Source organism: Anabrus simplex, chromosome 13 (genome assembly GCF_040414725.1).
Source record: "Anabrus simplex isolate iqAnaSimp1 chromosome 13, ASM4041472v1, whole genome shotgun sequence".
In the NCBI taxonomy this organism is placed as follows: Eukaryota; Metazoa; Arthropoda; class Insecta; order Orthoptera; family Tettigoniidae; genus Anabrus; species Anabrus simplex.
The window spans coordinates 29,746,698-29,759,522 of record NC_090277.1 but is presented as its reverse complement, the minus strand read 5'-3'; positions in this window follow the sequence as shown (position 1 = coordinate 29,759,522).

The following is a 12,825-nucleotide window of genomic DNA, read 5'->3' as shown; positions in this document are numbered from 1 at the left end:
GTTGTATGCACACGTAGCATTTCCTTTACTGGTACTAGGTCCGGGATCCATATCTGAACCTAAAGTATAAATCGACTACTTGAAAGATGATTGCAGACTGCTGACTCACTAGACTTTCATTCTGAATCTGTGAAGTCATATAACCCATCATTTGAACACGTGCGCATACATTTGAGCTTATCGAACCTGAGCGTGCGAGAAGTACGTATGTCAGCAATTAGGTAAGGTCTAGCTGAGCGCACATAGCTATGAAACTTTGTCCCAAGGTTGCACCAACAATCACTGTTGATTGATGACACCACCTATCTGTGGTAAATGAAATCGACAACACGGTAATTCGATAACATGTTTAGCATTCGAATGACTGAATTCCAAATATCGTGGTAGCAGAAGCACTCACGCGCACAGGGTTAACACGAAATGAAGGTTTGAGTCCAACGACGGACACAGTTTGTACTCCACGACGCGTTTGTTCTGTCGTGTAAGACTTTAAAAGGTACGTCATAAACAGGCTGCAAAGAGTTTCAAGCTTCATCATGTCTCATGAACACCCGAGAATAGACAGAAAAACGTTTGGCAGAATGATGTTGGGTTTGCGTGGGTCTCATGGACTGAACATGTTTGAACTTGAGGACTTATGCGGTTTTCACGCTATCTTGGAAGAAATCAGCAGACAGCCTGCTAGGCCCACAATAAATATGTGTGCCTGGCGACGAGTATGATGAGTGTCCGTATGCCAAGTAAAACTGTTGGAATCTGAGATACCCAGTTCGTTGAAAACTGGGTTCGGATGAAAGCTTTAAGCTGACGGTGCCAGCGCTCAATCTTCCCACTGGCAGCAGAATAGTAGGTGGTTGTCTTGATGTGTTGAATTCCTAGGAGTTTCATCAAATGTCTGTAAAGGGAACACACGAATCGCTCAGCTCTGTCTGTATTAATTATGCAAAAATACCAAACCGAGCTATCTAAGTGTGGAGGAGAGCCAATCAGCACCAAGAAGAGATTGTTGGATATTTGCTATGGTGAAAGGCCAAGAAAATGGATGTTTAAGGTCTAAATCAATGTTAGTAACGTGTTCAACGAAGGTCTGAATTGGTGTACCATTCTCAGCATAAAGGATACGCTTTGTGAGTCGTCTTCCATCCGCAGTTGTAGGGAAAACTGAAACGTCTGCTCCTGTGTCTACCAGAAATCGGATGCAAGAGTTGTGATCCCTGATGAATAAACGGCGAGAATTGACTTGGTCCTTATCACTATGCGGCACCTCTAGTGAAGTGCCTGTACATTTCCTGAATCAGCAGAAGTAGAAGTACGAAATTAACATGGTGGGACACATTATTTTGCACTTTCATGGAATGAGAAATAATACCAGCATTGTGTACCATTACGTTGAAATCGCTGGGGGTATGGCTAAAGAGATCGTAAACGCGGCTGATTCCGTGTTGAAAGTATGCTGTTCACTGGCAATGTAAGCTGTTATATTTATGCTTCAAAGCGGGATATTCGGTCAGGATGTGGCGACGTTTCAACATTCTGTTAGCGAGCATGCGGCGAGGATATGCATTTCATTGGGTGGGATTAATCTAAAATTCTATCCGCTAAAATCGCGAGAGTGTACTGTATCAGTGCAAGAAGCCAGAACAGATCGCCATTTCAGTATGTTTTTCCTAGGCGTTTGGAAATTTGTCGTCTACCTGCGCTGGTAATACGAAGCAGTGTCTCTAGGTGGGGTTGAAGGTGAGTCAATCCGGCAGCATCACTACGCAGTAGCACCAAACAGGAAGAGCGTGGAGTTATTCGACTTTTATGGCTTGTTCTGCAACATCGGGCTCTAGCGTTCCAATTACGTAACTAAATTTGGTGAGTTCTGTAGTTATACCGGCCGTAGCGAATTGCGCTTCAATCTCAACGAGCCAGATTGGTATATACTTACGCCAGATCGGAGGAATTTTAACGGCCACACGTGAGATTTGTTGCGCACTGTCAGTAGGATTTGGACAGATACATGATGATTGGTTCGCGTGACCTGCTGGCACATCACTATTCTGCATTCCTTTATTAATAATGTTTACGTTGTACACAAGGATATTCGCATATTACTTATAATCACATATGTATTACGTTGTGGTCAACAATTTGGTGATGTTATAAAAATATTAATATTAAAATTGTGTCCGATATATATTATTCGTTTATTGTCTAAGGATATAATAAATTTTACATTAGATACCACTCATGATAATAGAGTACTTTGAAATGACAAGGAAGAAATATATACTCGATATGATACTAGTGGTATCTACTGTAAGTATACCACTGGCACTGACTCCTGCAGGTTGATCAACAAGTTTTTCATCACAACAGTTATAGGGAAAGCCTCCAAGAACACCTAGAGCAATGAGAAATTCCACTAAATACCAGAAAGGAGCAATCACTATGCGGAGTGTCCCTGGCCAGTAAGAAGAAAACAGGGACCACAGAGGAGAGGAAGCTGTAAAACAGCCAGAAAGTGAAAGTGTCAAAAGAAGCCCCGTGGTCGCAAGTAGGTGGAAATGTTAGATGGTGACATCCAGAGATATTTTGTTAATGGTTGGTGCTATTCTTTATGAATGCAGAATGTGTGCACGAGGGAGAATAAAATGTGAAACGCAAACGTGAAATTAAGAAAATATTTTTCTTTGTAGGCGTTAGGAAATTTGCAGACACAGTCCTGACGTCTTCCTGCGCTGGTAATACGAAGCAGTGCCTGTAGGTGGGGTTGAAGGTGAGTCAATCTGGCAGCATCACTACGCAGTAATACCAAGCACGAATAGAGTCGAATTATTCGATTTTTATGGCTTGACGGTGTGAAACATTCATCGGAGAATGGAGACAAAGTACGGAGGTGCCTGTCTGTCGCAGTGACATATCCACGGTTGGTGCGAGAAATCGCAGAAGGTAAGAAGTATTGACTGATGCTCCCCTTCCGGTTCTGGTTCATTGAGCTGTGACAGAGGAATCCATGGTCGCAGCAGATCGGTTAAAATGGCTTCCTTAATGAATGTGAGTTTCGGTTCAGTACATCAAATTGTGCATGACGAACTACAGAAAATTGTCCGCCACGTGTGTGCCTCGAGAGGTGATGCAGGAACTTAAGAACTGTTGGGATGACGCGTATCAAGAGCTGCTGAGCGATTATGAAGAGGATGGTGAGGTTTTTCTAACTCACGTTGCCACCGGGGATGAAATTGGGTGCACTATTTTCAACACGAGACGAAACGTGCAAGCAAAGAATCGCAACATTCGCAGGAAAAGTCATGTTTATTTTATTCTGGTGTAAGAAACGTCCCATTTTGGAACACTATATTCATCCACGTACGACAGTGATTATTGCAACTTACACCGACCTTCTCAAGAACCATTTGAAGCCAGTGCTACGCACAAAGCAAAGGGGATTGCTGAGTGGGGGAATTTTGCTTCAACACTATAACGCTCGCCCCCATTCTGCTCGTACAAGCATGTACACCTCCGAAGACCTACGCTTTAACTGCCGCCCACATTCGCCTTGCTTGCAGTATTTGGCAGCATATGCTTTCCACATTAAAGTATCACCATTGAGGGTAGAGGTTCACGTCCGATGAAGACACCCGATCGGCGGTACACAAGTGAGTGCAGCGTCAACCAAAATATTTTACCCCTCGATATCGAAGTACTTCCTCACCGTTGGCGTAAGTGCACTGATTTGGTTGCGTATAATAAAGTACGAGAGAGGTAGAGCTGAGCTTCAGTTGACAAACATCATCAAAGCCAGGAAGTAGGAAGTACGGGCTTCTACATCTCATATTAGAAGGAAAGAGGAGTTGGTGGTCCACCGATGTGATGGCTCGGGGACTTGCAGCATCAATAACACGGAACAACTCTTCAAGTTAGCTGAAGGAAGGAGGTCGCCAACTTGTGTAGGACCGGATATTGCACTTGAAGAAGAAACATTGACACTGTATAAGTCCGGCTCCATGGCGTGCTGGCCTTTGGTCACAGGGGCCCCGTGTTCGATTCCCAGCAGGGTTGTGAATTTTAACCATCATTGGTTAATTTCGCTGGCACGGGGGTTGGGTGTATGTGTCGTCTTCATCATCATTTCATCCTCATCACGACGCGCAGGTCGCCTACGGGAGTCAAATAGAAAGACCTGCACCTGGCGATTCGAACATGTCCTCGGACACTCCCGGCACTAAAAGCCATACGCCATTTTTTAATATATTGTAAATAATAATTGCGATTTTTCGTTCGATTCTCTGTCGTATCTATTTCTTGGTGCAGTCCCAGTTTCATTTACGGCTGTGACAGTGCTTCAATACCACATTCTGGTCCAGAGAGGGAAACAAAGGCAAACTTCCTCATCATTGCACCTCTATCGGTGTTTACAGGTTTCTTAAAACTAACTAATATTTGGTGGTTCCTTTTGAGGATCCCACCAGCCTCCGGGCTGTGGACAAAACAGACCAACCATAATCAGGGTTATTTATCAAAATTATATAAAGCTCACTTCAAAATCTCAAGTATAAAATTTATTTGGGAAATTGTGCACGAAAATCATATTTTCATGTAGGAATTGTCATTTTTGAAACACAAAAATAAACAGTAGATCGCCAAAATTCAGTAATCTATCAAGAGGTCAGAATGTGTAAAAGGAAATATCGTCGTTGCCGGGACAAAACCTCCTATGTGATAATATTTCTGGAGATATACTGACCCCAGAACATACATTATGAAGAGCGAGAATGCCTTGACAATATTCACACAATATTGCACCTTACATGACAGAACCTTACCGGCCAAAGTTCAAAGTTAAAATATTTCGCATAGGAGGTTTTTTCCCGGCAGCGACGACGTGTAGTTTACACGTTGTTATGGAATGTCCCTTAACATAACTTAAGCTGGGCTGTTGCAGTTTTGTCTGTTATTGTTAACAACTAGTCTTTCGATTTCATTCTTTTTTTCAAGATTATAAGGCTTGGAAATCAAAGGAAGAATAAGACACCATTCCAGACATATTCTAACACTTCCACCAAGACATTGTAGGGGACATCTGTGTCGACGTATTTCTGCTATCGCAGTGGAATGGTCAATAACAGAGGAACATGAACATTCAGCCTCTGTCACATTTACAAGGACCAGACAAGCAAAGAGTAGAAGCAGCCTAAGGCAAGGCAAGTACTTTAAACGTCTGTATGGAAGACGCCATAGCTACCACCAATCACGCATATATGTTAACTGCACACCGCTAACTGAAAATGAAAAAGGTATGGGAGAAGCACAAAATCACATAAACGAATTGCTAAAAGGGAGGTGCAGCATGAGAATCATCGAAAAGAAGAACGGGTGTTAATGACCAAATTGCTGATGGATGGGGAAAACTAGATCAAGTAAAGGAATTCAGATAACATCTGACGGTAAATGTACGATAGGAGTAAATGCACAGGCGAAGGGAGCTGCTAACAGATAAGACCTTAAACACTGTGGCTCAGAAACATGGAACCTGCGAAATGCGAAAATCGGGTAAGTTTGAGATGTGGTGCTGGCTTCGACTCCCAAGAATACCTTAGACAAGAAATTTCTCAAAAGAGCAAATGAGACACACACGTTAAACAAAAGAAGAAATAGCTTCATTTGCCACTTGGTTCGTCCACCTGACTGGTGCACCACACTGTTTGGAGTTTCAAAGGAAGTTCTAGGGTGCAATTTATAGACAACAATAAGGCAAGTAAACCGATATCCACTTGAAGCTGTTGATCAAAGTACGAAAACGCTTGGAAGATATGCAACCTTAGGTTTGAGGAGAATAAACAGATCTCTTCACACGATTATGAGGGTATTTATGGTGTCTAGTAAGGATATAGGTCTAAAGGAGAGGTCGTGAGAGTCTCCGGCAGGACCCCAGTTAGAGTACGGTTCCAATGGTTGGGACCCACACCAGGACTCCTTGAAAAGTGGACTGGATAAGATCTAAAGGAAAGCAGCACGAATTAAAGTGTTGTGGGTGATATGTTGCAAACTGTGGGCTGAGAAGACTCGGAAATAAGGGTACGAGCTGCTCGACTACGCGGTAAGTTCCGAGCTGTCAGCACAGGTACGGTGTGGAATGACGTAAGTACACAAATCAGTTTGAGTGGAGCTTTAAAATAGGAAAGATTAATTTATCAAAGGAAATCTTCGATGAATACCCAAGTACTTTGAAATCATTTCAGAAAGGATCAAGAGTCTGGCTCCTGGGTGACAAGCCAGGACAATCGTGATTGATAGACTCACATTGTGGTAACAGAACCTCATGGCGGTTTCCAAATTAAAGCACAGTTCTGGGTAAAAGCTTTAAAAATATGCTCCTTATTCCTAATCTGCTCTGTCTTCATAGGAATTAATAATTATTTTTCGTGTCAAGAACTACGTACATTCATTTCCTTAGTTTATGGTTCACGGGATATGCATTGAGTCATCAGTCTTATGGGAATTATTAGAATCTGACAAACATTATTGGCGATTAAACCTTGTGTACCTGTTCTTCTCTTCTTCTGAACTGCTACTACCTTCTACTGTTGCCGGACTTCTCATTTCTCTTCGTGTTTCTACGTTTCCTATTCCTCGCAATCTTGAACGACGACTTCAACATTTATTTGCGTGTGTTTCTCACCCTAGGACTAAACAGTTTCAATTGCAGCACTATGGAGACACTATTGACACCCGCTCCAGAAAGTTATTTATAATTTAATATGTGATATGAGTCTTAGTTGAGGCTCAAGCTTGCAGAACCCTGCAGTTTTTAGCAAATCTGGAATATCGTGAACAGCAATACAAACCTCTAGGTTCAATAATTACAATTGTAACCATGGAAATAAATGCAGTGAATATGAGTACAAGCATTTCGTGTTTTCTTTCTCTATTGTGAGAAAGTGGATCAAATTTAGTTCCCCGGTCATCATAACAAGCAACTTGATAAATCCTACATGAGGATACATGAATTCATCAAAAAGAGGCATTATGATTCAAAAACTAAGTGTGAAGCCAATCAGCAACAAACTGTAAGCCAGAAAGAGCTTCGCAGATTCTTTGCGAACTTTCACTTTCGAAGTCAAAGAAAGACGAAGTCCAAAAGAAGGTTTAATCTCCAATAATGTGTGTCAAATTCTAATAATTGGACTTTGTCTTTCTTTGACTTCGAAAGTTTCAACTAGCCGCGATAAAATAGTTTTTAAATCTTGGACTTCTAGTCTTAGCTCTGTAATATAAGGACCAAAGAATGGTAGTTGGCCTATTTTGTACATAAGGCTTGTCCAGCCTAGCAGAACTGTAACTGTTGCAGCATCTTTCTGCCAAAGTTGGATAGGTTCTTTGTAAATGGCGATTGCAAACACAGAAATCACAATAAACCAGTCCAAAAGATTATCAGCCTGAGAAAATAGCTTCTAGATAGTGAATACCCGAAAGCCACTCACATTTTCTTTAAAATTTCATAAACTGTGAAAATAATCAAAATAATATATTCATCTTCCACAGCACAGAGACCTATGACGTATAATGACCATATTTTTTACTTCTGGTGTTCGCTGTAACATTGATAATCATGACTGAGATTTCCTAAGGTAACGTTAATAGACATAGAATTGTTTACATGTAAATCATTTACCGGTACAACATTTTCATTTACCATTCGGATCAGACGTGGAAATATTTCCTTATACATCGGGAGCTGTGCTTCCGTCCGGAAGGATAGAAAAGCTTCTAAATCAAACGTGGGCTGTGGAGAAAGCATACACTCTCAAATTAAGGATAAAGAGGAAACATAAAATTAATTCTATCGCATAAAACTTACGAATATTTTGCCACATTAGAAAAAGAAATGATACGCACAGAGGATGCTGAAGGATTTCTTTATGACCTCCACCAACAAATCTTTGTAAATAGCTCACTTCATCTTCTTATGAATGCTTTAATATAGAGCGAAAATCTAACTAAAGTTCCAGTTCTTTGTGTGGGATTCATGCATCATGAACAGTGATGGATTCGTTGAGATTGTTGTAGATCATACCGAGTCACATTCGAAGTTTACGAATGACAATACTGAGAGCTGTAAAGCCCACGTGAGCCTTGGCAGTAATATTTGCTCCATATCGAAACAAAGTGTCCACACACTGTGATAATTCATAGAAAACAGCGATGTGTAGAGGTGTGTATCCATAATTATCAACAGCGTTCATATCCGCTCGTCTACGTATTAGCACGTCCACCACCTCGATAGCATGAGAATCCGTGCCAATTGTGGCGTGTTTCGGAGTACGGTTGTCCTTGTCCCTAGCATTTACATCGCAACCTCTGGAACCCAATAAAGCCTCCACACATTCGATAGACTGAGCCTTACCAGCTGTGTGCAAGGCTGTTTGACCAGACTGGTTTCTCTCCTCTGTTTTGGCACCTTTGACCAACAAAAAGGTTACACACTCATTATAACCGTTATCTGCTACTAAATGTAACGGGATAAATTCTCTGACTTTGGTTTTGACATTGACGTCTATTGCAAGATTTTCACACACTGAAGCTGTCCTAACTCTACTGCAATGTGTAGAGGCGACATCCCCGTAGGTTCAGTGCTGTTTATATCCTGAGCAACATTTTTAACCAGACGTAAACCTTTAACAGCAATGGCATTTATGCTGAATGAATAGGACTGCCCCATTCATCTGCATGCTTAATTACGCCACCGTTCTTTAGCAGAAGCTGGGTTACTTCTAAACGTGGCAGGATGAAGAGGAGTATATCGATGTTTTAAGAGATCAACGTCCACTCGTATTGAAATAAGGTACTTGCACGCTTGTATATCACCGATAATCCCCCTGTGGGTGGGCCAGTAGAATAACACCCCCTCGTAAGAGGCGACTAAAAGGGGCCCCAGGTGCTCTCAGCCTTGGAGTGTGGGTTGGCAACCACGGGCACCTTAGTTGAGTCCTGGCATTGCTTCCACTTACTTGTGTAAGGCTCCTCACTTTCATCTATCCTATCCGTCCTCCCTTGGTCAACTCTTGTTCTTTTCCGACCCCGACGGTATTACGTATGGAGGCCTAGGGAGACTTTCATTTTCATGCCCTTCGTGGCCCTTGTTTTCCTTTGGCCGACACCTTCATTCTCGAAGTGTCGGACGTCTTCCATTTTTTCTCTCTGATTAGTGTTATATAGAGGATGACTGCCTAGTTGTACTTCCTCTTAAAACAGTAATCATCACCACAACTATCACCGATATACGCAGCTAAATGCAAAGAAAACACTCAAACCGTTCAAATCACAAAATTATAGGCAGCTCCATTTTTGACAAATCCTGAGAGTAATTCGTGTTTGATCAACAGTGCTGTCCAGAGGAATGCAAAATTTTTCTCTACAGCAGATTTACTTCCAAGCACGTTCAAATTAGCAGCTGTAATACCGCCTCGTTCTATTTCTTCCAAAAACTGAATGTTGCCACAGCTTGATTTCGTGTAGTCCAGAAGGTTTTGTTTGACAACATGTTTGTAAATGGTGACACTAAGTTCTTCTCTAATAAAATCTTCACTGGACCTATCTTCACTTCCAGGAGATTTCACTACATCAACTACATTTAAATCTACGTTCGAATAAGGATATTTATCGTCCAGTCTGGGACGTGAATGCTGTTTTCTCCGTCGTCTTTGCAAGAATATGTCGTCAGACTTGTTTCTCCGAGTCCGGTTGGAGAAGACTGGTCCATGTGAGCTGTAAATCGTACCCGATACTCCGAAATGGACCCGCTGCTGGAATATGCTACTTGATTTGTTCCTTAAATTTGTGTCTTTATCTTCAATAACAATTCTGTATAGCCACCAGAAAAATGCAAATCATAAGTTAACGGACATGGAATAACACAAGCGAGATTGCAAACATAAGTGAGTTTCACGAACATTCTAAATGTATTCCTTGTCTTTTGGCGTTACCAACGATCTGAAGAGGTTCGAATCTTCGAAGAATTAAGGTATCGTTTAAAGAGATAGATGGGACATGAAGGCATCACAATCATAACTCCTTGGGGATCAGAAGACAACAAGAACAGCCGGAGGGAGATCAGGCGGGAAAGATGAAACTAAAGAGCCTGACACAAGTAGGTGGTAGAAACACAAGGCTCAGCTCGGACCCGATGGTCGCCAGCACTCACTTTCAAGTTGAGAGCTTCTGGTGTCCCAATTTAGCTCGAGACACTACGGCCTCTAATCACAGGGGTGTTTCTGTATAATTTTCTCGGCCTGAAGCTTTTCTAACCTTACCAGTTTGCAGACAGACATTACTTTCTCTGTCCTAGACCTAATAAATATCAGATAGTGATCTGCATCATCCAAATCCTCTGAACGCTCGTACATTCCTAACAGATTTTCTGATTTCAAAGTCTGGTTTTATGGAGACCGCAAGGTATCTAGCACCCCTATTTTCTTCAATCCTTCTCACATTAACATATTACCTTCTTATTCCAGTCGGTTACGTTTCCAAGTATTGCATTGCATTTGCCCATTAATTCCAGTCTCTCGTCGCTGTTGACATTCGCTACATCACTCAGTGTTTCAGAGAACTTGTCTAATTAATTCGCTTCTGTTTCCTTGCAAGGTGAATACTCTGAGACGTTTCTCACCCTAATTCCTTACAACGCAAAATCTATGGATATCATTCGCTCATTTACGTGCCTGACAGAAAATATGTTCGCATACGGCGGTTTGCCTGGAGAACAATCTCATCCCATAATCTGCGCTTCCCTTTTTAACACCCGTCAAGAACACATAATGAATTCTTCATGTACATTTCCCGTAACCCCAACAACTTTAACTCCTAGTACATCCTGACGCATCCTCGTTGTCGATTCAGAACTTTCCATATTTTCAGTTCCATAAGCCTCGTTAATATTGGTAGCAGTCCTTTGAATTCAATTTCGTTCGCAAAGTTGTTCCGAAGGAGTCCCTGGCCTGGACTCCCATGGGTCCTGGACTCGGTTATAACGTTCTGAGCGTCAAGGTAAAAAGTATGTGAATAAGAGTAGCACCTTACTTTCAAATAGTCCCGGTATGAATCTGCCCTTCAGCGAGTTAGGAATATAGTCCCAGCCCCTAGAGGAAGGTAGGGCCACACTGGTGTCCGCACTCTCAGAAACACCTGCTAGGCCAGTCAGCTCACGAACTAGGGGGTGACTGCCATGAACCGTATGACACCATGTCCTGTATAGTTCTCATAACTGGCCATTATATTTCATAAATACCTGTGTATACTTAATCAGCTCTTCACTTGGTCTGAGTTTAGTGAATATCAAATAAAAGCTATGTGGAATGTATTTCGAATCTTAAAGTGTTAAATATCCTGGCGACTACTTTATGAACTTGCTTCTAAATAAATTTAAGTATTCCGACGCGATCTCTATGAGCTTTCTGCTTAGGATCTTACAAGTATCCTGGCGGGGTCTTCATGAACTTTGTCCGAAGTCTGAGGGGGGCTGCATGAACTTCATCTTTGAAGTACTCTGATGCGCTATTTAAGAACATGATCTGAAGTGACTTACGTAATTTATCCCATGTACCTTTTCATTATTCTAAAGGGTGCTTCCGCCTTTGCTGGCAGGACCTAGTGTTTACAGTGCACTGTGTCTTCTGGTGTAGGCTAGAGCAATTTTGTTACTTTCATAGATCTGTCTCTGTCTCATCCTTGGCTTTGACAATATGAAAGTGACCGAGATATGAGCGATGCTAGTAATGCCAAACATTACGCAGCCAGTCCCTGCTATGAATGGTGTGAAAACGTTGCTCATAGGCTCGGTTGGTGTATGCATTTCAGTGGGCTTGGCAGCCTGATATGTAATAACAACTCTGGCTCGGTGAGGAAAGAAACGGGAAACTACCTCACTCCTCATTTTCCTAGAACGCCTCTTCATTGATACCTAGGCCATCTATGACAGCTGATGGCAGGGCTGTTGAGGATCCCGCCAGCGGCATCGGTGACGGACTGAACATACGTACAAAGGGAGCTTGATGAGATTGATTATAAGTGGCTTTCTTCACGTGATTTCTACCCAGACAAGAACATACATACGCCCCTCCAAATTGATTGTCTAGGCAGGAAAACTTTTAATATCAAATTTTTTCCGCACTGTAACTTCAATTCAGCCCCGTCTGTTCAGGTAAAAATATTAATCTTCCCATTTGGAACACATGGTCAGCATTGTTATTATCAGAGTTATTATCGAGGAACTTGATCGAATGGTTCGAAATAATTAGCCTAGCTGAACACTAGCCATCTTGTTTTTTTGACGAGTTATAAAGCTAGTGCGTGGTGATGGAATACAACATACTTGTTTATTCGATTGTTCGATTCTTTTTCCGGTTATTATTTTTCATTCGATTATTCCTGCGATTAGTTTGAAATTACCTTCGAATGATTCGGGCAAATGAATAATGAATTCTTTCGAAATAATGAAAAGTAATCCTAATGTTGTCATCAACTCATTAAGGAAATTAGAATTAACTATCTCCATTCCCTTACAGAAAGTGTGTGGGTAGGACGAACGGTCTCTGATAAGCCTTCCGAAAATAATGCGAACTCATGCTCCACACAAATGAATGAGTCATGAACTCAGATGAATTTGCCCATAATGCATAGATTAATACATTGCATGACACGCCCACGTGGTTTGGTGAAACGCAATGCTACAGTGTTGACTACTAGGATCACCAGATATAGCAAGTCATACATTAAAACTCATTAGAAATTTGGTAATACTTTTCTAACTCTCACCAGCATAGAGGACATAATAATCAT